Raw genomic sequence first — 25,617 nt, 5'->3', positions numbered from 1 at the left:
TCAGCCTCTCTAATTTGAGATTCTCTCAATTTGGTCTCATGTTCCCTTCTCTGAGGGCTAGTCATCCTTCTTCTGGAGTGACCATGAGAACCTCTAGAAGCATGGGAGTTGTCAGAGTCACCTGAGTGAGTCCTTCTCCTCCTAGGCTCCTGGTTAAGTCCACCTGGGGGTCTGAATGGGTTGTTACCTGATTCATTCCCAAGTAAGCTTAACTTAGCCTGGTTCAGTCTACTGACCAGCACCTGACTATTTCTGTCATCATCTGACTCACTGCTTTCCACCTCCTCCTCTTCCTCTTCCTCTTCCTCCTCATCTACCTGAGGAGCTCCAGTGGTGGAGGCTTCCTCATCTACCAGGATGATAGGGGCAGGGGTGTCTACAGTGTCATCCTCTGAGGGATGGCCTCCTTCAGCATTCCCTGTGGGGTTTGCTTTAGAGGGCTTTAGAGTCTCAGACTGGTCTAAGAGCTCTCTTAGGTGGTCTGTAGTAGGGGAAGGCCCTGTCTTCAGACCCCTTAAGACACAAAGCTGTCTTAATTCCTTAAAGGAAAAAATAGCAAATTTGGATGGTGCCCTTGGAGGGTCACTCTCAACTGGAGTAAGTCCACTGGACCCCTCTGCTCCAGACATTGCTCTAGTGTGGGTGGATGTGTTGCAATCTACCTACACTGGTGTTTACCTACTAAACCTATCTAGTAGTTGTAGCTAGGGTGTGCTACTCCCTTTGCTCTACAACAACTAAGTTCAGTAGAACTTAAGTATACTAGTCTTGTTTTATATGTACCTAGCAGGTACCTGTATGATCTTTCAAATGATAATCTCAAAGATTGTAATGGTAAAACAACAGCAAGCTCAGATCCCAATCCGCTGCTCACCAATGTGAGAAGTTGGCCTGGTATATAATGCTCACTAGTTCTAGTGATCACTTTGTACCATGCCAAGCAACCCTTATGATGATGGTTGTAATTCAACCTTGTAGACCAGTTATCCTAGTGGTAACGTGGACAAAGCAGTCTTAGGCTAAACTCTGAAAGGCATGTGAAGCCAGCTGTTATACCATACACAACCCCCTTGAATACCAAATGAAAGGGACACCACACAGATATATATTGAAAATATATATTGATTTATTAACTATTAAAATCCCCTGGACTCTTTATGAGCACAGAAGCACAAGCGTTAAATCACAAGACAGTTTAAAATACACAAAAGTTGCACAATATGGATGAGCCCTAGGGGCCACCTAAACCATATACTAAGAAAGTGGTATAAGAGATACCAATAGGAAAGTGAAGAGGCCTAGGGCCTTGGGAATCGCTGGAGCTATTCGAGACTGGAAATAACTAAGTCGAGAAAGGCCCACGGGACTCGGGTGCAGTGTTCAAAGTGCACGCACTTTTCAATACAAAGTCTATGGTGCGTAAAAAGCACAAAGTTAGAAAGTTAGGAACCTTCCGAGTGACTTACGGAGCTGAAACTTAAAACACAGGCCCTTGGGATGTGTACCAGTGCAGGAGCACCGGCGGAGCTGAGTTACCTCACCCACAGGAAGCGGGTGCACAGGGTCGAAGTAGTGTCGGGTTTCGTCACGCTGGTCGATGGTGCTTGGAGCTGAAGATGCTGCAGGCGGCTCGATGAGAAGAGTTCCGGTGGATCCAAGGGTGGATCTGAAGATGTGAAGACCTGAAAGCAGAGGGGACAATGTTCAAAGTCACTAGCCAGTGACTACCGTGGAACCAGATTGGAACCAGGCGATGTCGGGTGCAAACAGGTGTTGTCGGGTAGCTTCTTTCTGCAGCCACGTGGATACCCGGGGTCGAGGACGTCCAGGAGTCGGTCACGAGCTGTCCCACGCAGGCTTCTCGCTGTTGGCGGTGCCGGCACCTTGATCGGAGCAAACAGGCCTTGGCAAAGGCAAGCCAGGCAGAAGTTGAAAGATGCTTAACACTCGGACCAGCAAGGTCAGAGCGGGTGCTCCTTTTCACAGGAGCTTGGGTAGGTCTGGAGCAACCAGACCTGCTGTGTAAATCTTCGGGTTCGTCGCCAAGATGGCCGCTGACCACGTGGCTAGTGGCCAGGATGGCGCGTCGAGTGGCACAATGCAAAAGGGCCCCACGCAGATCGTGGAGATGCTGGAGGGCTGATCTTCGGTGCAAGGGCTGCTCGGTGGTGGGGGTTCTCAATCCCCAAAGCACAACGTCGAGGATGCCTCAGAAGCTGCGCAGTCAGCTTTTCGAGTGTCTTCCAAGAGGTCCGGTCCCACGTCACTCGGTGCCTCCACGGGTCCCTATTTTGCAGTGACTGAGGATCGGGCTCTGAGAGGTCTGGGAGTCTGGTTCTTGTCGGGCTCTGGGCTCGGTCTCCGGCGGGAGGCGGCGGCAAAGCAGACGTCGAGTTGCTGGTTGGTACCTGTGTTCACAGGGTGGCCACTCCTAGGCCACAAGGGAGATTCTCTTCAGTCTTCTGTGCAGCAGAATGTCGAAGTCCAGTCTTCTTCTTTGTTTAAAGTTGATTTCAGGATGATCTGCTGTGCAATGGCACTGCTCCCGCTCTTATTCCCAATCTGAGAGGTGGATCACCTACTAGGTCCCTCCTCTGGGAGGAACCAGGAAGGGGGGCGGTTACACCCCCTTTCCTTTGTCCAGCTCCTCGCCAGGACTGGGGCTGGAAGGCCCCAGAACCGGTGTGGACTGGCCTATGCACGGGGACACCTTGTGTGCCCCGGGCATGTCTGATTCTATTCAGCCCTGTCCTACCCAATTCACAAAATCCTGTCTGGGGTGGTGCTCGCACCTCCCAAGGCAGGAAACCCTTTGTCCAGGCCACCATCTGCCGAGTTTCGGTCAGCAGCAGGAGGCCAGACTTGTGTCTGTGGTGGCAGCGTCCATTTTGTGATGCTGAGGCTCTGTTTAACTTTAACCGGGGTTAAGGCTACACACATGTCGTGTCCCTCTAGAAGGGTGGAATGCTATCCCCGTCGCCAGAATTGGCGAGGGGATAGTATTCCAATTCGTATGACACCTTACTCGACATGTTTTGATAAAGCCAAACCAAAGATAGCATTTAACCGCGAGGATTATAATGCACTTAAGAGTATATGGTATGGCAATATCCCGGAACAGCTTAGGGAGTGGTTCCCGACAGCTGCAGACAGGCTCAGCTCATGCCAGAGCACCATCTCACATATTTCCAAGCACTCTGCCTCCAGGATTGATGAGGCCTTCCATAGGAGTGGCTGATAGGAACATATGTGTCCAGTTTAGGGTTAGGCACAGACATACTGTACCTAAGTAAGAGGTGGTTACACCGACTTACCCCAGCTGAGTGATCAGCCAGTTGTGTCAAATATGGGGGCCAGGCCAGGGGTGGCACAATACATGCTGCAGCCCCTGGTAGGCCTTGGATACACCTATGCCCTGGGCACCTAGGGTGCACTAATACAGGGGCTCACAAGGTGAACCAGTTCCAATTCGTAATGCACCTAGAGTGCATTGGCAGTAATTTAGAGAGAGAACAGCAGGCTGTGGGTCTGATTAGCAGGCCCACAGCCACATTAAGTCAGAAACCAGTGAAGCAAAAAGCAAAAATTTGGGGTGACCATAGGATAGCAGACCCTACTCTCCTACAGTTTAAAACAAGGTGTTAAATTTAATTTGGTTGAAATTATTATCGGTTTGGCACTCGTCAAGGATGGAACCTATATACTAGAATTCAAGAAAAATATTGTAACTGATAAAATGTACTAAATGTAAGTTTAACTGTGCTCATTTTGGTGAAGAAAAAAATAATAATAAAAAAAAAAAAAAGAACCGTTAATAGAGCCTATTCACAAGGCGTGTTGATACAATCCCGTACCCTTTTCCTTAGATCAGGGCTTATAAATCTATGTTAAGGGATAGATTCATTAGTATTAGTGATAATCCGTCCTTTTGTAAGAGTGTTAGTATACTTTCCATGGAGTTATGCTTATTTCGGGCCTTGTAGGCCTCAAACGGGAGTGACTCCATCTTTCTTTCTGCCCCGGCAGCTTGAGATGCTTCTAGGTCAAATGTAATGTTTTAGTTACGAGGTGTTGTTCGCTTGGAGAGAACCGGCTCAGGCTGGCCCTTATCGAAAGACTGTATTTTTCTCCGTGTCGAAGACATAACATCAGGCCGTCCGGCTGAGAAGGTGTCCTTGGTACGGGGAGGTACAAGAATTTGGTGGGCGGCAGGTTACTGGCCGTAACTTTCCATGAAGGGACAAGCTTCCATATTAGCGAAAGCATGAGGCAGTTAGTCAGTCAGTCTGTAGGCGGCAGCTAGTTGTTAGCATCAATGCCATTAATTATTACAAGGCAGGCAGTCGCCATTTTGAAGTCCAAGAAAGACCGAGAAGCTGATACTCTCTTAGAAAGATTGAAGTTATTTTAGTTGGAGCAGCTGGCGAGCTTTGACATTAAGATCAGAGCATACAGAGTGAAGTAGTTAGTTGAGGGAACGAATACCAGAGTGGTAGAAACTGAGTTATAAGATCGAAGCTGGGAAGTGAAGACAGTCCGTGATTGAGAGGAGAGAGGAGTAGTGCAGAACAGCCAGAGAGAAAGCAGTTGATGAGAGGAAGGTTCCAGTGACTTGGAGGGAAGCGGAGGAGACAGAGCATAGCGGTGCAGACGTGTATCTGTGACTGCAGAGGTGTGACCCTAAGATGAGCCAAGGCACAGACGAGAAGGGAACCCAAATGACTGCTGAGTCCAGACTTCATATTAATAAGGTGACTTCGACCCTTTCTTATTAGCGTGCACACATTCTAACCTTTCATTTTCCTTTTCAGGCTATATGTTATAGTATAGTATTATATTGTTATTGTCATTATAATAATAAAGATACCCCAGTTCTTAGTGAACCAGTGTGTATATCTCTTATTCTTATACAGTAAAGTTAACCTTTCTTCTAGTCAGGTGCTATTGTATGAACGGATGCTACCCCCGATCAGGTAAATGGTAACTGAATAATGAGGGAGAGAGGAGCCCTTGAAATAGAGAATAAGTTGTACACCGTGTAATTCGGCCATTCTTGTGTGATCCATAATATTGTAGAATTGTACCTCTAGTGAATAATGAGAGATTCCCCAACATGAAGAGCTAATGGTATTTATAGGAAAGTGATCGTCGTTGTAAGGCGGCGTTAATGAGAGCACCAGGGGGGACACTGGTGTGTATACCCACAGGATTGTGGCTTGGGCGTGAATGAGAGCACCAGGGGGGACACTGGTGTGTATACCCACATGATTGTGGCTTGTAGGAAGGTGAGAGCACCAGGGGGGATACTGGTGTATATACCCACAGGATTGTGGCTTGCGAGAGCACTGGTTGCAGTCAGTGTGTAATGGTAAGTAATCAGAACTGCCCTAGGGTAGATTAGTCTGGGCCTGTGTGGCGGCGAGACTATATTGTATGAGTGTGGTATTGCAGAAGATCTAAGCATGTTTATTGCTAATTCACCATCCTTGGGTAGGAAACATAGATACCTGCTGTAAATAGATCCCAAGGAGGGAGGTGATTACGTTTCGGCTGGGTTGGTGGTGCTCTGGTGAGCTGATTCTATCTGGTCTGAAAATCGGGTCGTTACAACCAGCCAATCCGATCCGGTCAGTACTACACAGAGCTCCTAGAATACATTACACGGTTAATGAAAGTGACTCAAGCAGTGCTGGTTACTAGGAGTTACCTGGTAGAAATGTTCAAATATTTATTGTTAAGCCCTAAATATAGTGCTTCAGTTTATTCCACCTCAGCACGTTTTGGGGGGGAGGGGGGGTGCTGTGGGTGTGTGTGTGTATGTTAATTAGCAAATTTCTTTTTGGAAGAGCGCGGTCAGGCAGTTGGTGCTGGTTGTACAGTGTCAGATTTTAACTCATACAGTTACTTACTGTGCTATGGTGAATCAGGCCAGTCTCAGACCTACGTTGCTCTGGGCGTAAGTCAACCTCTACTGTTGCACTGACCGCCATGCTGTGAAAATATATTTTTGCTGACGCAGTCACATTGCTCAAATGAGTGTAATTTCAGATATTTGTTTCCCTCATTTAATCTGCTTGATTTTTTTTGTGAGAAAGTGTCACTCATAGTCGGTGAAAGTCACTCATAATTACTCTCAAATTATGGAAATGTCACACATAGCAATCTGAAACCTTGGCAGCTATGATAGAGTGCGCAGGTCGCCCGACTCCTTATTTTACCAATTTACACGCATTGGGCCCATGACGTGCTTAAACGACTGTAATTTCTATGAGTCGGACGAGTTTACACAACACCATCAGTAATTCTATATGTTTTTCTTACCACTATTTCCAGAGTACCTGACTTACCACCTTGTCACAGGTACCTATATTTCCGATGGATCAGGAGCTAGCAGTGATTAGGAGATAAGACTAACAAAAATACTTTATACATTTAATAGCACTTTATACCTTTTTATAATGACCACAGACACCTGAAGGGTTTTAAAGATTTTATATAGTAAGTGTTTAAAGTCACAATGCCATGAGAATAAAACTAATACAGATTAGAATATCAATAATCAGGATTATAACTATAATGTAACTATGAATGAGAGCAAGCACCATTGAGTGCGAGTGGAAAACTACAGGGTAAGGGTAACAGGGAACATGCTATTCAGTTTTCAGGCTTATACTAAGGTACGTGAGTTTAAAACATATTAGTCAGTGGATTGCTAAATTCCTACAAGTGATTCAAACTGATCTTAGTTTAACTGCTGATTTAAGCCTAGATCCTAACCATAAGTAAAATTAGATCACACTAATGAGTAAACAGTTTCAATAATGTCCTTCAGGTAGGGGAAAAAAATGGAACATAGCTAATAAACTGTTTTGCATGTAAGTCTTTTGGAGATGACAGAGAAAATACCATGGGCAAGGATGCTTTATTAAAAGGAAAAGAAGGAAAGAGAATAGATAGACGGACAACCACAATTATATTTACCTAGGACGGGAATGAGGACTAACCCAGGCCACGGGTCAGTTTGGGAAAGGCGAGGACCAGGACCCTCAAGGACTTAGGATGCCAGTAGGCGAGCAGGCACAGCTCATGGATAGTCAGGACAGGATACCCCTCAGGATTTGGATCGGGACTGGGCTCACCAAAGGGCACGACCAACACCTGCAGCTTCGGATGCCTGCGCTACTCCCTCTCTGCACGGAATCCGCCAGTAACCCCGATTGGGTTCTCGAATCTCCCAGCAAAGTGCTTCGCCAGCACTTAAGACTATTCCACCCCTTGGAGTTTGTGGAAATTACGGACAGAGTGCTCCGCAGCTCTCTGTATCAATTACCTATAGAGTTCGTAGGGTCGGTGACAGGTCAGCTACTCAGACAAGTCGGACAATTTCTCTAGCTAAAACTAGGCTAGTTATACTGTTTTCGGGTCCCTAGACCACCCACAAATGTTGCAAGTGACAGGATCCCCAACTTAGGATTGGTCGGGAGAGGTGGTTAGGTCATTGTCACCACCTAAAATTCTGTGTTCCCACCATGAATATTCAATTTTCGTACCCACCCCTTACATTCCAGTTCCCATGGCATGTGAAAGGTGTAAAACAATAGGACACACATAAACTATATACATTTGTATCATTTTTAGGTACAGCCGAAATCTTCTCCTGGTGCAAGGGTGACTTTCTCAGGTGCATCTCAGCTTCAGAAGCCAGCTGGCTTGGTTTCACTTCTGCGCAGTTCGGTTTTTCCCTCATCACGTGATTAGGGTGTCATGGGTTTCAAAGATGGAGCGGCTCCCCACTCCCAGGCCCACAGATACACGGTACACGAAAAGTAAGCGAAAACAAATTAGAAACACAGGAAAAATGAATACACTGTACACCATGATTAGCTACACTGCACCCCTTACTTTATAATATCTATAGCATTAGAGGTTACGCAGATATAGACAGTTGAGCAAAAGCGGCAGTAGCAAGCGGAGAGCATGTTAAAGACAAAGCGGCCATATTAGCAATACTGCGCATGGGCGAAAAATCCCTCCAGAACTACGAGTGCGTCACATCACATGGGTATGACCGACGCATGCGCAGACTTGATTTCTGCGAAGCAGCGATTCTGTAGTATGCAAGCCTCATTAGGATTAATAGACACATAGGCAAGCATCTCTGGGACACCTGCGTGTTGTGTGAAAGTGCACTATTAATGACAAAACAGGTTGATTAATGACATTATAGATTAGGCGAGGTTCTTGAATGTGAGCAAGTCGCTTTACGTGCGAATCCTTGCTCCATCAGCTATGCGTACCCTCCTCAACCCTGTCATAAGCTGAGCGTTCTGGAATGTTCAAAGACGCCAGCTGATGAACTTCGTGACAAGACGCTTCTCCCAGCTCTCTCCACCTGACCTACAGCTGTGTGGGTTATTCTGCTTAATAAAAAGCATTTACTTCAATTGTTCATTGTGCGTTAACATATTATTCATTTTACATATGATGTCAAACCCCATACTATAATACTGATGAAGTTCATAACTATAGCATTTACAAGAAAGATGTATTTTTAAACAGGAGAGTTCTAAACTTGTGTGCCATATGTTCATACCTTCTATACTATGTGGTGGGTTTCATTAGACCATCAACTCGATGTTTTTATTAACTAAAAAAATAACACCTCTTCGTCGACCTGCATAAAGTCATTCCTACGCGCCTTCAGTCATTTCTACCTGTTCAGTCAGCTACAACCAATATTTACTACACACAATCCTCATGTAGGCAATGAAACAAAAAAGGGACTGAAGTGTCTTCTAGGATTGGGAGTGGTGGGGAGGGAGGGAGGTTTACTGTTTTAGCCGCCTAATTCGACAGAAACGCCATCTTGGAATAGAACGTTTACTATTAAAAAACACTGAGCTTGGGGGGCGAGGGAAATAGATTGGTAGAAGTTCAATAAAAGCAGCGTTTATCTTAATGCTGTAACAAATGTTCTTATATATAATTTTTTTCTAAAGCGTTTCTAAGAATAAATAAAGTATTTTTATTCAGATGTATGCTGTAAACATTCATGCATTTCTACAAACTAAAAAACAGTTCGTACCTCCACATTAGCTACAGCGTGATAAAGACTTTGTGTTTATGGTTATCTCTGAGTTGTTGACAATTCAAAATTGACTACATTTCAAACCAAGCAGCCTGGAGCTTCACATGAGCGTGATGACCTCATGCACAGCGTCAACGTCACGCGCAATCGAGGCCTAGGAGGACGTTAAACCCTTTTCTTTGTTTGGCTGCGCTGCTCAGGCAGCAGTCCCAAGTTAATATTTCAGGTTTTTTTTTGTTTCTTTCCCCCCGGCTCTTACGCTGCCCGTTTTCGACGTCAGGTTGTAACGCCAGGAAACCTTTAGTAACCGGCCACCGACAGAGAAGCCCGCACCCAGGCGTCCGCGTTCACTTCCTGGTGTGCGCGAGCCCATTCCTCTGCGGCAATCATGGAAGATGCTTCGGACAGGGACGGCGGCTCAGAGGGAACACACTCCATCACCGTGTCGGCAGCCCAGGTGTCCCAGCTGGCGCAGCAGATCGTGTCGCTGCGAGGTGGCGCCGGTGGGGGCCAGCAGGTGACAGTGCTACAGCTGCCCAGCGGAGAGCAGGTGCAGGTGCACGGCGTAATCCAGGCCGCGGCGCCTTCTTCAGTCATCCGGTCGCCGGCGCCGCCGCAGCATATCCTGAGTGCCGCTCAACAGCAGCTGGAGGATCGGGCTGACGAGGAGCAGGCGGGCTCCCCTCAGCCGCGCAGCGAGGACTCCCAACAGAAGGCGGCGCGGGAGCTTCTGGCTCGGCGGCCCTCATACCGAAAGATCCTGAAGGAGTTGTCCGGTGGCGAGCGCGGCGACGAGGAGCAGCTGCAGCACTTGCAGGAGGAGCAGGAGAGCGCGGGTGCCTCCACTGCCCTTGCTGCCTCTATGGCAGCCGCCACCACCACCATCTATCAGACCAGCACCGGCCAATACTTTGCCATCGCGCCCAACGGCGCTCTACAGTTTGCTTCTCCGGCCTCGGACACAGTGCAGGGCTTGCAGACCCTGAGCATGAGCGGTGGAGGGGATCTGCACCAGCACCTGGGTGGCGCCGGCACCACTATCCTGCAGTATGCACAGACCTCGGACGGGCAACAGATCTTGGTTCCCTCCAACCAGGTGGTGGTGCAGACTCCCTCTGGGGACATGCAGACTTACCAGATTCGCACCACCACCGCCGGGGGCGGCAGTACCACATCATCGCTACCCCAGACAGTGCTCATGAGCTCACAGCTAGCCCTCAGTAGCGCTGCTGCCGCCAATGCCAAGACAGTGGATCCCCAGCTGAAGCGGGAGATCCGGCTGATGAAGAACATGGAGGCGGCACGGGAGTGCAGGAGAAAGAAAAAGGAGTACGTGAAGTGTCTGGAGAATCGTGTGGCAGTGTTAGAAAACCAGAATCGGACTCTAATCGAGGAGCTCAAGACACTCAAGGACCTATACTGCCATAAGTGAGGCTTCCCCCAACCCCAGGCCAACACCCTGGTAGTCGGACCCAGCTCTTTACACCAGACCAAGTCTTCAATAGAAATGTTTAAACCTGACAAAGTACGTGAAGTAGAGTCAGCGGTGAATTTATATTGTTTTCTTAACCGCAAAGAATTGAGTTAGCCTTTGCAATGTATTGAGGCAAATACAAGATTCGAGGAAACGGTGCAACCACTCCCTCCTTAGTAAAAGGAAAGTGTCTGAACGGAAGTGACGGAAAGGCAACTTATGAGTAATGACCTGTTATGACTCATTCTCTTCGTCACTGAAGGCAGAGCCTTGCCCTGTGTGTGCGGAGCGGGCCATTTTGTAAATTCAATGGTATTAACTCAATCTGTAGCAGTATGTTTTATTGCTTTTTTGAGATTGCATATTTGTAAATACTTTGCCCACACCACCATGCATTCAGCAAGAACGTGTTTGGTGTTAGCGAGAAGTAAATATTGTGTTTCCCTCCATATTTATGTGATTTGCCCTTGACAGATCCTAAATGGGCATCGGTTAACCCGGCCTCGTAATCTCAGATATCCCAGTTGATTAGGAAAGTTGTGGTAAACTGACTTGCTTTGGCTACCAGTTTAACCCAGTTGCTCACCTGTCTCTGAAAAATATGTGTCGAGATCAGCTAGTTTAGTTTCACAGTATCTCAGTTATAATTTCCAATACACGTCTTATTTCAGTAATTACTTATTGGGGTCCCTGCGTTATCATTTGATTATGTCATTTAGAACGTAGGATACGCATGCTTTACTTTTAATCAATGGCATTGTAGTATCGATCATACTTTTAAAGCTGTCTCTCCTTGAACGCGGCGCAGTGTTACTTGGCGGAACATTAATTTCCTGGCTAGACGTTCCGATATCAGTTAAAAATTCATTGAGATATCGCGACTGTGGACCGCATGCTCATTTCATTGACGTCTAGTAGATAAACTGTTCCGTCAAGGGAAACGGAGCATCGTTACTGAACTTTGTCCATGGTGATCTGCCATTCCATACTGCTAAACACTGCCGTGATAAAGACTACCCATTTCCCAAACCTAGTGGTGCTTCGTACCTATTCGGTGGAGTGTTGATTTGCTAGATATTTCTGTCCCCCGTATCACTGCACAACTGTTTCTAACTCGACAAGAATAAGCAAGGTTTCTCCTCAGTACCTTCAAACAAAACATCAGGTCCGAAATTACGAACGTTTATATTTGCTTGCCTTTACTTATTTTTAACTACGTGTAGGCCCTAAGCTACTTCTCTTTATTTCCAAAGGGTTAAGCGTGTAAAATGAACTTGACATTATGCAGGATCCACTCTGCCTGCTTTGATGTGGGACTAGGAGTTACTGGTTGTCACCATTTGTTTCCTCTGAGGTGGCATTTTTAAATGATATTCATATTGTATTACAATTCTTTTTAATAAAACCAATGGAAAATTTAATTTTATTTGTTCCTGAACAATGCACTTTCTCGGAGGCCATTTCAATTGATAGGTTTTGGAGCAGGGCAGTGGATTGACTAAAACAGCTCCATTTAAAGCACACTTGCTCGTGAGGACTTTATTTTCATGACTTTGGAGTGCAAGTAAACATATAATTGTTAGATATTTGCAAAAGAACTGTGTACCTTAACTATTACGTTTCTCATGATCTAGAATCAAATAGTGGGCTAAGTTACCCTTTCAGGCCTCAGGTACAGACAATGTTGGCTCTCTATTACCTGCTCGTTTCTAATGTGTACCATATTCTTTAAGTGAGCTTTAAACAAGTCCCTTCACGATTGAGTGGTTTTGTTTTTGCATCAGTACATTAAAAAGGCCTCCGTGCGTTGCTGAACTTGCTTCATGAGGTGACATGTGACCAGATATATGCGTATGCATCGTTTACCCTCTTGGAAAATATTTTCTTTATTAGACCACCCTCCCCCCCCCAGTGGAAAAATGCTTGCTGTGTTTGCTGATGCCTATAAACTCAATGACAAAAGCCATCGTTGGAGCTTTTTAGACCTGAGACAATTTGCGAATGTTTATTTTTCTTTGATATTGCAAATACAATCTGTTAGGTAGCACAATACCTCATTATTATCTTGGACAACAGCAGCCCATGGTGTTAAGTACAGTGCTTAAATAAGTGAACCTGCAAACAGACCATACTTATTGTCTTTCTTCTGAAAGCATACCAATGGCTTAGTTTAAAAAAAAAAAGTAATAACTAAGAGGTTTCAATATGCAAAAATGTGTCCAGGTGGAGTGTAACAGATTGTAGATTCCGAAATGCATCAGACACTACATTTGGTGCCCAGGACATGGTGACTGATGCAACTCGCAAACTGTGTGCCTTGGTGTGTACATTTTGGTGATTATTGTTCAGCTTGCCTGCCTTCAACCTTTATTCTATGCATATTTTTTAAAATGTTTACCAACATGCTGTGTTCTCTTTGGGCAATATCCCTTATTGTTGCCTGAGTTCTGCTCACCCTCTTACTTAAGTGCGTCCCTGTGCATGCACCTCAGTTGCTACCGGGGCTTGCTCCCCTTAACAGACATCATGCTTTGGCTGGCTGTAATATTCCACTTCTTATAGATTGCTCAGAATCTGCTCCCAGGTCTACTTAGCAGCCTAGAGCTTGAGGATGTTATACCATGCCCAATCCATTGGTTTCGTTCTCTAGTATCCCGTGGTTGACATCCCAAACCATAGTCCCAAGGGCCGTATCGCTGCTACTTGAAAGTAGGTTCATCCAAGCATTTACTATTACTATTTTGCTTTCTGGTTGCCCCTTTGTCACTTTGAGTGGTTGTACAATACCCATCCCTGTGACTTGCTCTTTCCCAGTTTAGGGGGGGTGTGTGTTACTGCCAGTAGTGTTATATAATGTCTTTTCATATAGATTGTCCTCTGCCACACCTGGATGGACTTTTTGGGTTACATCACGCTTGTCCTATAAAGGAACAAAAAGTGATGCAAGGTGGTCCATCTCTCCATGCCGGACTATCATATCATATAATGTTTTTTTATTAGCTGCTCCCTGTCCCTCCTTATTGGATTCATCATGTATTAACTATGGCTGATTTTAGAACTGTTAGGTGCTTTGTTGTCCAAAGTGGATTCGATAAAGCATGGCATGGCTGGCTCTATAAAGTACGTTGCTGTGGGTTACTCCCCTGCCGCTCCAGTGTGTACTCTAAGTAATACTTCATATGCCTTATTCTTTATGGTTTAGATTGTACAGAGCAGTTCAAAACTGGTATTCATCCGCATGCATGCACAATTGTAGCTTTTCTTCTACAGCCATGTTTAGGTTTGGATGCATGCTGGTTGCAGCAGGATTTAAGCAGTCTCTGCCATACATTCGAGGCAAAAAAAAATGCAATTTAGGTCTCCCTATATTCACTCATTACTAGCCTATACTCTTTAACCCCCAGAGTACAAGGCGGTCTTAAGGCTGTTTACAAGTATTTATTCTCTTGTCAAAAAATCTTTGGGTCACATCTTGTACATGTGAATAGAACGTCAGCCAAAGTGTTCTACCCTTTTGACTTGCTGTCAAAGCTGAAAATATTAAGTGCACACTCTGTAACGTGTGGTATTCAAGGATACAATAAAAAAAGTATTTCATTTCGTATTGGCAATATGGTAGCGATTTGAAAGAGAGGCAGTGATCAACTCCTTGAGTGAAGAGTGGGTGTGAATGGGCCAAATATTCCTTACAAATGCCTCCTTTTAGCTTTAATTCACAAGCTGTTTCCTCCTGCGTTGACTTTGTTGTAATAGGGAATGGCAAGTTGTGTTTCTGAAGAAGTTTGTGTTGTAGGAATTCTTGCCAATTCTGTTTAGTGCTTTATGGTGAGATAAGGGGTCAGAAGATATTTTTCCAGTTGTCAAATGCCAAATTAAATTACTTGGGGCCAGATGTACGATCCTCAATTGCAGTTGCAAGCAGGCAATCGGCCTGTGTGCGACAGCAAGTTAGGGCATGGTCATGTACAAACCTTATTTTGAAAATAGGTACATTTTACCGATTCGCAAAATTAGGTTTGGGACTGGCTATTAGGAAGGGGCGTGCCTTCCGAATAGCGACTCCTATTGAATGTACAAGTGTTTTGCAATTGCAGTTGCAAACACTAACAATTTACCACCTATTTGAAGTAGGTGGTAACCCATTTGCAAACTTGAAGGTGTCCCCAGGGGACCCATCCCCTTTGTGAATGATTAAACACCTATTTTTAAAGAGACGGCATTGGCCCCAGAGATCACTGCCTTCCCATAAAAAATGAAACTGAAAAGTTTCTTTTTTTTTTTTAATGCATCCAGTTTTTCTTTAGGAAAACGGGCTGCATTAAAAAAAACTGCTTTATTTAAAAGCAGTCAACGACATGGTTGCCTGCTAACCCCAGCAGGCCTCCATCCCTGTGGGTGCTAGCCATTACTAATGGGGCCGCAAATTTTGCCTGCCTCATTGGCATGTAGTTTGAGACTCCATTTAATTGCAAACCGTGTCTGAGACGCGCTTGTACATCCCAATTTGTACAAGTGACGCAATTTGCGAACTGCAAATTGGTGGGTCGTACATCTGGCCGAACATGCTTGAGATGTAGGATCATTTGCGTATAGACATTTTAGTTTGGCTTTGACATTCTACACCATTTTTTTTTATTAGAAAAACAATCTTTAGTATAGTCAGTTGGTGTAGTCAGACTTGGCATTACATTTTCCTGGTTCTCTGTGGAACTACTGAAATGTGAACATGTTTTCTAACTATACTCCAGAGATGGAATGATGATTTTTTGTTTAATTTATTTCTAGGATTAAGCACATGTGCTTTATTTGCTTGTATCAAAACAAACCGTTGAGAGAGGGTCCAAGGGATATAAAGTTTAGAGACCCATGCCTGGTTATTATCCCCAGCTACTACTACATACACAACAGAAGAACACAGGGGGTCTAACAGCCAAATTATGTGGCTGGGCTGCCAATCCAAATTACCAAAATCTCGGAGTGTCTAAATCACATAAAGATAGCCTATCAAAACAAAGGTGAACACTACGTTTATAGGAAACACAGACACTCTATAGGTCATTTAGAAATTGGTTTTCAAAATCCATACCATTTAGCAATGGGTTACCATCAAATTGACTTGATGATCAGTCCTATCATCTGGCCATACCCAGGCGTGAGTAAGGCTAGTCACCTGATCATTGGGACCTGAAGAACCATACCATTCGTTGCTGGTTTAGGATTTGGTCCACCAACAACACAAATGACCCGCCATATGATGGCTGATCTTTAATGGTTGAGTGAATTCTAGTGCAACACAAACAATATAGTGAGTTTAAAATAGGATGGTGTGTCCACCTTATATAAATTTTATTCTGCGGCTAAACAGCACCTCCTAATTAAAACCTAGAACAGTGCAAGGGAGACAGTAAACAAATATCTGTCTGGTAATGGGCCAACATGTTTCTGCCAAACGGGCAATCTGTCCCATGGCTTTCATCAGGGCCTCTGTTCTTTCAGTCGTTGCACTTGCAATGATTCAAAAACAAAAGTAAAAAACACCACCGTCACCCAAGTGGAATAATTCAAGGAAATGGTTGAATACGATACAACCTGTAACAACCAGAAACATTAACCCTCAATCTCAATTTAGAGGTAGAACTTCCTTCATGGTAGGGGAATTGACCTCACCTCAACTGGACCTTGCTCAGGTTCTACGAGGCCCCGCACTCTCCGTCGGTACCTCAAGCTCGCGTCTGAGTCCCCCAAGACTGTTGTTGGTGGACCAAATCCTAAACCAGCAACGAATGGTGTGGCTCTTAAGGTCCCACTGATCAGGGGACTAGCCTTACTCGCACCTGGGTATGGCCAGATGATAGGACTGATCATCAAGTCAATTTGATGGTAACCCATTGCTAAATGGTATGGAATTTGAAAACCAATTTCTAAGTGACCTATAAAGTGTCTGTGTTTCCTATAAACATAGTGTCCACCTTTGTTTTGGTAGGCTGTCTTTATGCGATTTAGACACTCCTTTATTTGCATGTGCCAATAACAGGTGAATGAATAGTGCAGTAAGGATGTCTTGCAGACTAGCATTTATTTCCGATATGTCTGCACTGAGCGTCAGATACTTATGTCACCCAGAGGTTTATTTTATGCTATTCTGTGTTTCTTTGTTGAGGTTTGTGTTTAGTTAGTTCTGTTGAGGAGTTAGTTGTCATAGTAGTAGGCTGAGAGGATAGTAGTAACTAACTGACTCGCTGGAGATAAAAGGAAATTAATCTAATAACTGTTTTGTTTTTGATAGGAAGGAATGGAAGTGCATTAGTGCTGACGTTTGGGTTCTTAAGCCTTATGCTGAGAATATTTTGGATGATGGTATTGAGGGCTTCATAAATGTCTATTAATGAGGGTGGCAGCACCATCATATTATTTGAGGTGGCCTTTTCCTGGGACCACAGCTGCTTGCTCCTTGAGGGCCTCAGATCTGATTGCTCCTTGAGGGCCTGAGCTTCATTCCTTTGTCGTTTTAAATGAAAATCCTCTATGGTGACACACATGCAGTTTTTAGTGGGAGCATAAGCTAGCAACTACTGACAAAGCTATAAACACAGTTGGCAATTCAATATAGCCTATCAAGTTTGAATGGGATAGCTATTGAACATGGACGTATAGTAATACAGAACTTGAATGGCATTTGTTAATTTAAAAACCTTTTGGTACATTTTATCTCTTTGCAATGTTCCATGAACAGGTTTATGTCAAAGGTGAATCGAACTAATTGTGTGCATTAAACCTATTTATGGTCGGTTTAACAGCATAGTTGTTGCCAGTTATGTGAAAATAACCAGGAGAGAGACTGACTCCCCCCCCACACCTTTGAAGTCAGGAGTACATTTTGATTGGGCAGACGTTTGTGCTTCAACAATAAAGTTCTTGCTCTCTACACCACTGTGATCGTTATGGTCTGGGTCGACAGGGCATCTGTCACCTGACATTTCTGTGAGTATCACTAGATGGGTATTTTGGCTCCTGACTTATGTTGGGAGCCAAGGGTACTTGTTTTGATTGGGCAGAAGTTGTGTGCTTCCACAAAAAAGTTATGCCTCCAGACAGCTGAGAATTTTATTTTTCCAGCTTTCTAAGCTTGAACTCTCAGTAGCTCTCACATGACTTTGGAATGTTATTTAAGTTATCAGTGACAACTAGATAATCTATGTTGTTTTTGTCTGGCAGCAGCACAGATGAGGAGCGCAGTCATTAACGTACATAGATTTTTACTACTGGCTTGACCTTTTAACCTATACAAATATTATTGTGCCTTTTTTTTTGTTTCCAAACCAATACATATCTATTTCTCTGCTATATGTGTGTAATGTGACCATACAACATTCCTTTAAATCCAGATATTTTGCTATTGCAGTGATTGGTACAGTTGTATTGGTGTCACCTGCTCCTATGCGTCCTGGTTGATTTTGCATGCATGCTTCCTAAGAATTTGGGGTATTTTGTTTTGTGCGTCACAATTTTATCATCGGATTCGATGATTTGACCAGTAATCTTATAATTTACTAACTTTAATTCATTGTTGTATTTAGGTTGCTCCTAACAGACGATTTAAGCTGCCTTCTGAAAGACCCATTAAAAAAACCTAGAGGGCTTAGATTGGTAGGATTTATTGTCACTCATTTTATTTTTATTTTTTTGTTTCTTTTCAATGGTTTACTTCTGTGTTTATATTCTGTTGCATACTTTGTCTTAGTCTTCTCTCTCGGGTAGTCCTTGTTTATCCGAATTTCCCCAATGTCATTGACAAGACTTTGATCTTTGTTCCTCTCTTTTTTGGATCCCCTTCATATCCGCCCCCCCCCCCCCCCCCCCCCAAATCATGTGTATGGGGTCCTCTCTTTTGAGCCGAAATCTCCTCTGCAACAACTAGATTCATTTTTCGACTGTATCCAAAGCTGGTAAACAAGCTCTTGCCATTCCCCTGCTTTAAAAAACCCACATCTGATCCTTTGATTCAAAATAGTTTTTGCTCTATTTCTTTGCTTTCCTGTTAAGTTTCTTGAAAAAGCCAGCACTAAACAACTTTCTTATTTCCTGGAAATCAACGCACTGCTTCACTCTGCCCTTCTGCAGCATGGAATCTGTGCTTGTGGTCATTGATGACTTGCATATTCTGGCAGACCAGGGCGTGCTTCTGCTTGTCTTCTGATAAGATCTGTCCGCAGCCTTCAACACAATATCCAACTATCTTTTAGCGCTTGTTTCTAAAATGGGGATTTAAGGCACTGCTCTTGCATAGTTCAAGGGTTATCTTTCCAACAGATGCTAGGCAGTTTATATTGCCATTTTTGTTCAGACTTTATGCGATTTAAGGTCTGAGTCTTTTACGTTGTAAGTTGGGGTACTGCTGCTTTTTGAAGTGTCCTCTCCTCAACCTTCTCTTGAAAGGCAGTGTCTCCATGGGTGTTCCTCTGTACTCTGCTGAGCACAACTGTCTTCAACGTCACTGGCTGAACTTATTTGTTCTTTTGTCTTAAAGTTTATGTGCTATGCCAATTACACTCCCAATTCTGGTTTTCCATGGTATTGACGGTCAGACGATTTGTTTGAACTGATAATCGGCAGTGGTGCATTCATCTGTCTAGAAATTCACTCAAACTAAATACAGACCAGATGGAATCTCTGGTCATTTCCTGCTTTAACATACCCAGGTTTCCTCCCAGAAATTTGTGGCCTTTTTATTTGAAGATGTGTGCCTGCTACTTCAGTTCGCAACCTGGGCATCTGCTAGACCAGACTTTCAGCACGCACACTGTCACTGCAGTTGGGGACTGTTGGAATCTCTTTCAGAGGGCCATGGTGCACACAGGGGCTACTGGACCCAGCGGATGGGTTGAGGCCTTTTACTTCTTATGGCTTGGGGTCCGACCTACTATGGATGCCAAGTAACTGGACCAAGTACCCCTTCTGCACTTGACTCTTTGGGTTCCGATGCCCGAGCAGTTCAAGGCCTCCCTCGGTGGAAGGTGTGGATACAGGATAGTGTACACAGGCTCACTACTCAAATGGGCACAGCAGCAATAAATAATTGTCCAGCCAAATACTCACTTTTATGAAATGGTAGATGTATTTTATTTCTACTGCTACCCACACAAAGAAAGAAAATAGAACATAAAAAAAAATTCCCTTGAGGAAGGGACTCTAATGTTTTTGTCGATTTACCTGTCTATCTCTCTTTACGTTAGCGGTTATTCCCCATTACTCTTGGTAACATCCAGCGTATGCTGTACTTGCAGCCAGAGTCTGAAGGGTCCACTTTAACTCTGGTAAAGTCAACAATGTTCTGGTGCCACAGCGATATATAACAGGATGTTCTGCTGAGGCTGATGATTCGAAACAAGTCTTACACGCACCAGTAGGTGCAAAGTGGTGGGGAAGTTCAAAGTGTGGCCTGTCCACGAGCGCTAACAGCAGCTGCAGCAAAGTTCATGTTATGCGGCAACACGTGGTCGAGGAGGTGCACTAAGCTGGTGGAGAGTTGCTCACTATTGGTCGCGCTCTTGTAGCAACCAGCGATTACTTTGGCTTCTCCTGTGGGGTAGGTGTAAAGTTTGGCTTTTGATGGGGGTGGCTAAAATAATCCAGTCCTAAGTCCCTTGCCTAGGTAACGGTACCCTCATGGCGTCCTTACTTCTCCAGCGTGCTACGAAAAGTGCAGTCTTTGGTAATTGCGCTGATACCCCTCTGGCATACGGGGTCATTGCAACTCTCAGACATGGGCTTAAGCCTGGCATTTAGGCTTGCTGCTTCACAACCATGCAGGGCTGCAACCCGTCTCCTTACAGCAGTCTTGCTTCAGCTTCCACATTTGGTGTACGAGGTTGCCTACTCACTACCATGCACAGACTGGCCAGTTGGCGTAGCATGACCCAGGGACAATACAGAGGTCACTGGCTTTGTCCTGCACACGGTCATTGACCCGATCGGTGCAGCAGCCATTTCCTCACACAGGAAGTCAACTCGAGAGGGCTCCCCACTGGACCTCCCTCCCTCCATCGTGCTCCACTTCCTGACAAAAAGTCATCTCGAGAGGGCTCCCCACTGGACCTCGCTCCCTCCATCGCACTCCACTTCCTGACAGAGCACATTGGTCTTTGCAAGAAGGCAGGCCCTTTTTGTCTAGGGCCGGTGCTCTTGGATTCTCTGGGCGGTGTCCCTCACCCAGCAGAAAGACTAGCAAGCCTTGGCCTTCAGTCCGTGTCACAGGCAGAGGTGTTGCAGAGCTTCTGCTCTTCACCAGCCAATTTTTGGGGGCCTGAACGTCCCCTTACTACATTCCATTTCTAGACACCAATTGCGATTTAGGATCCGAGTCCTTTATGTTTTATGTTGGGGTTCTGCTGTTTTTGAAGTCAAGTCAAGTCAAGTCAGATAATTTATATAGCGCACTACATACCCAGAGGGTTTCAAGGCGCTTGGGGGGAGAGGAGGATTACTTGTCAAATATCCACGTTTTAAGTTGCTTTCTAAATGCTAGGTGGTTCTGGGTAAGGCGAAGGTAGGTGGGGAGTGAGTTCCATGTTTTAGCTGCCAGGTATGAGAAGGATCTGCCGCCCATGGTGGTCTTGTTGATGCGGGGTACAGTGGCGAGGGCTTGGCTGGAAGAACGTGGCGGGAGGGGGTGTAGAAGGACAGTCGTGAGTTGAGGCATTCTGGTCCGATGTCGTAGAGTGATTTGTGTGCGTGGGTTAGCAGTCGGAAAGTGATCCTCTTATTGACGGGTAGCCAGTGGAGGTCTTTCAGGTGGCCAGAGATGTGTTCGTTACGCGGGATGTCTAATATGATCCTGGCTGAGGCGTTTTGGATTCGTTGGAGTTTCTTCTGGAGTTTAGCGGTAGTACCTGCGTAGAGGGTGTTACCGTAGTCCAGTCGGCTCGTGACCAGAGTATGGGTGACTGTTTTTCTGGTTTCGGTGGGGATCCAGCGAAATGTTTTTTTGAGCATGCGAAGAATGTTGAAGCAGGATGAGGATACGGCGTTGATTTGTGTTTACTCTGCTCCCTCTTCCTCTTTAAAGCAGCCTGTTACAGCAGGAGTGTCTTCAAAGATGATAGTCCCACAACACAGGCCATGGGATTGATCAGCGTTCACACCTGGGTGTCAGCCACATTTATATGTGCATGAAAAGGCTAGCCTAGGGTCCTCAGCCCGTCTCTTTACGATTCTCTTATCAGCCTCACCCTCTTCCTGAAATGTGCCCATGCTGCTTTCCTTGTAACCTCACACTGATTCAAAGAGCACAAGTTGACGTCTACAAGGGAAGCCTGGTCCTCCCTTCCCCAGTGTGTCCCATTCAGCTTACCAGAATGCAGCAATTCACATGTCTGTGTGGGGAAGCTTACTACATCCTCTCCGTTTCACTATGCAGGGCTGCGTCTCTCAAAATGGATCTCAGTGCCCTTCATGTATTGTACCATTCACAGGCACACGTTCGCCCACTGCATGTATAAAACACACTGCACAGTACTGTATCACTCGCAGCACACACATCCAGCATGTGCATTTAACATGCACAACCTGTACCCTTCATAGCAGGGATCTAGCATGTTCATTTAACATGCATGCACTGTACCCTACATGTACTGCACCACTCGCGTGCATAGGATCACACATCACATGCATTTATCCTACACACACAGCACTGCATCCTTCAGGTACTATACTGCTTATAGGCACAAGCAAGGCACTGATAGCTTGTAAGTAGCTCCATGCAGCAATAAAAACTGGGTGTAGCTGAAGGATTTGATTGCACAAGACAAGCTACAGGTGTTTACACATTCTCAAGTTTTGAAGGGGGATCCATTGCCGAGGTAAAGCAGTGCTCAAAGTGTGGAAAGCAATCATTGCACCGTGATTGCTCGGTGTTCCTGTATCCTTAGCAGTGCATTATGCGATCTGTGGGAATTGTAGAATTTGTAATGTGTTGATGATTAAAATGTCATACAGGCAGAAGTCCTGACTGGATTTAGGATGAATTGGTGATTATATCCAGGTTGAAGTTGGTTCATGCACAGTACCTTCTGGAGCTAGAGAGATGAAACTGTAGCACATATTTTTATGAAATATATATATTTTTAAAATCCTGAAATTGTCCTTGTGGAATTTTGTTGCAAAATTCATAACCACCCCATTATGAAAACAATAACTTGCTAAACAATGCACTGCATCTTTCAACATTTTTTTTTGTCCTCATCTCACCTATAAGCATATTGCAGAACTTTTGCAGCTGTTGTTATCCGCCTGGGCGCCCTCTGGCTTCCTGCACAGGCTTAGGTCGCCCGATCAACCCCTTTATTGGAGTAAATGTGTAATCATTGGACCGAGTTCCTTCCCGCATAGTTATCAAAGCAGTCTCAGATCACGGCCCATACTGATAAGGGGTTTCCAGAGACTAGTTAAGCTGGTACTGGAGCCAACAAGGTCAAGCTGACCCATTGCAAATGCTGATTTAAGCCAATACTCAGTTTTTGGGGGTCTAGGGTCTTTCCATTTAATGCATATCTCTACGTGCCAACAGAATCAAACATAACCATAATCCTCTGTGAGCCACTGCAAGATCCAATGTAGAGAGTCCATCATTGGCAAAGAAAACTAAGGATCTGATGACCACAATGTTGACATCAAAAACCCTGCACATGTAGTCCCCAATTCCCCTTCCAGAACGATCCCAGTTCAGAGCACTCATAGAAGATATGTATATTGTTAGCTTTAGGAGCCATATATCTGGAACATTTCGGCTTGGGTTTAGGGCAAATTTTGCTATTTTAGGTGGGGTATATTAAATGCGGTTTGTCACAAAAAAGTGTTTTTTCTTTAGACTAACTGATTTGGTGTACTTATAAAGAAGTTTTAGGGATGGTTCTAAGAGATCCCCTATTGCAGATTCAAACGGGGATTGGTTCCAAGCCCAATGCCTGTGTTGGGGTGTTCTGATCGTCTGCTTCAACAAACTTCCTATACCAAATAGAAACTTCTTTCTTCAGCTGCTGAGCAGACGTAAACAAAACCTCTGAATCCCAATCTCCCCTAATACCCCCCCCCCCGTGTCAGCCTCGAACCAGCATTTCAGTTGTAAAAACTTAAATTTTGATAGGCCGGAGCCTATCCTGGCTCTCAATATTTCCCACGAGTGGATACCATTAGCACCCCCCAAATCCAACCAAATTGAGACTCCAGCTCTCTTAATGAGGCCGGCCAAACCAATTTTAAGACGGAGAGGGTCCCCGGGGAGTCCCATATAGGGGCATGATCAGAATAGTAACCATCCCCGCACCTAGTCCTTACTTTGAACCAGATCACTAATGCATTCTTAAGAACCTTCAAACGCACTCTTTTAAAATATGTAGGTGAGACACATTTGTAAAGAAACCCCTCTGTGCTACCCCCACCTTCATTCCTTGCCAATTCGCTAAGCAATAACCTCCAGACTGTTACTGCAGGTTTAGTCAAAAGCATCTGGGTGGCTTTGAATTGAAATGCAACCAGATACCAGCTGATGTCAGGGAGGACTAACCCGCCTTTTACTAACCTGCACCTCAGTTTCTTCCACAACAGCCTCACTCCCATGTCCCCCCCCCCAACAAAGCTCCTGATCTTACTTTGAAAATACCCTGTTTGGGAAACGTCAGGGGGACAGCGTTAAACAGATAAGTCAACTTGGGGAGGATAATCATTTTTACTAGATTTACCCCTCAAAATTTACCCCTCAAAACAAGAAGTAGGAGCATGGCTGAGCACTAAATCATTATCTTCCCTAACGCAGGCCGGCAAAGATCTCCTGGACTCCCCGATTTCGTTGGAGAAGATAAAAACTCAAATTAAGATATCTAAAAATAATAAAGCATCCGGTATGGATGCCCTCCCAAACGAAGTATACAGACTTTATTTCAGTCTATCTATAGTCTAACTGCAAATTCCCAGCTCTTGGAGGGAAGCAACTATTGTCCTAATACCACCTGGAAAAGACCCTTTGAGAGCAGACTCTTATTGCTTGATCTCCCTGCTGAATGCAGACTATAAAATCTTTATTGGCATTTTAGCAGGGAGACTGGCTAAACTATTCCCCGGACTGGTTAATACTGACCAAAAGGGCTTTATAAATGGGCGTTATATCTAGAAACAGACACAGTTGCTTATTGGCAATATAGACTTGGCCATAGTAAGATCAGAACCCTTGGCTGTAATTGCTTTAGATGCTGCCAAGGCGTTCGACAGGGTGTGCTGGACCTACCTCTGGGAGGTATTGGAAGTAATGGGCTTTGGCCCCATATTTATTCAAACCTTGAGACAATGTTACCAGGGATCTTCAGCAAAAATTCTGATCAATGGATCGCTCACTTCCAGTTTTGAAATTCACAGGGGAACTAGGCAAGGGTGCCCTATTTCACCTTTGTTATTTGACTTGTACATGGAGCCGTTGGCCCAGGCAATAAGGTTAGAAGAGCGAATCCCTCCCTTTAAATCTCAGCACTATTTATCTAAAATAGCCTTATACGCTGATGATATAATTCTCTATACCAGCAATCCAAAAGTAACAATGACACGGGTTGAGACCCTCTTGGAGGAGTTTGGCCTGATTTCTGGTTAAATAGCCAACTCCTCCAAGACGGAGGTAATGTGCTTAAATATCGATCGGTGGAGGGGGCGGACCAGTACAGAGTTTAAATACCTGGGCATCAGTATAGTCAGAGGGGTTGAGAAGATTCCCCTTATTAATCTGAAAAAAGTTACTCAAGAAATAGACCGTCTTTTCGTAAGGTGGAGGAATCTCCCTTTGACTATATATGGGAAGGTAAATCTAGTAAAAATTATCAAAAAGTTTTTTTGCCCACATTTTAATTGGCACTTCATCATCTAACATAGTGATATAGGAAGTAATGCATGCAATTTTAGAAATTCTTTTTTTTTTTACAATATAAGCTTGCATGCTAGGATACGTATGAGCTTCAATAATGAAATGTCCTAATCTCTTCCTATCTGTGAACCTACAACCAGGGTCTAAGACTTA

At 44.7% G+C, this 25,617-nt stretch overlaps 1 pseudogene across 1 annotated transcript; it reads left to right on the top strand.

The window, feature by feature from the left end:
* Positions 1-9,230: 9,230 nt before the first annotated feature.
* On the top strand, positions 9,231-12,377 carry LOC147708962 (cyclic AMP-dependent transcription factor ATF-1 pseudogene; annotated as a pseudogene). The gene has a single exon (XR_015296666.1). The product of XR_015296666.1 is annotated as a cyclic AMP-dependent transcription factor ATF-1 pseudogene (transcript).
* The last annotated feature ends 13,240 nt before the right edge of the window (positions 12,378-25,617 follow it).

Source organism: Lissotriton vulgaris, chromosome 6 (assembly GCF_964263255.1).
Source record: "Lissotriton vulgaris chromosome 6, aLisVul1.2, whole genome shotgun sequence".
Taxonomy (NCBI): domain Eukaryota; kingdom Metazoa; phylum Chordata; class Amphibia; order Caudata; family Salamandridae; genus Lissotriton; species Lissotriton vulgaris.
This window is presented reverse-complemented; position numbering and strand designations above follow the sequence as displayed.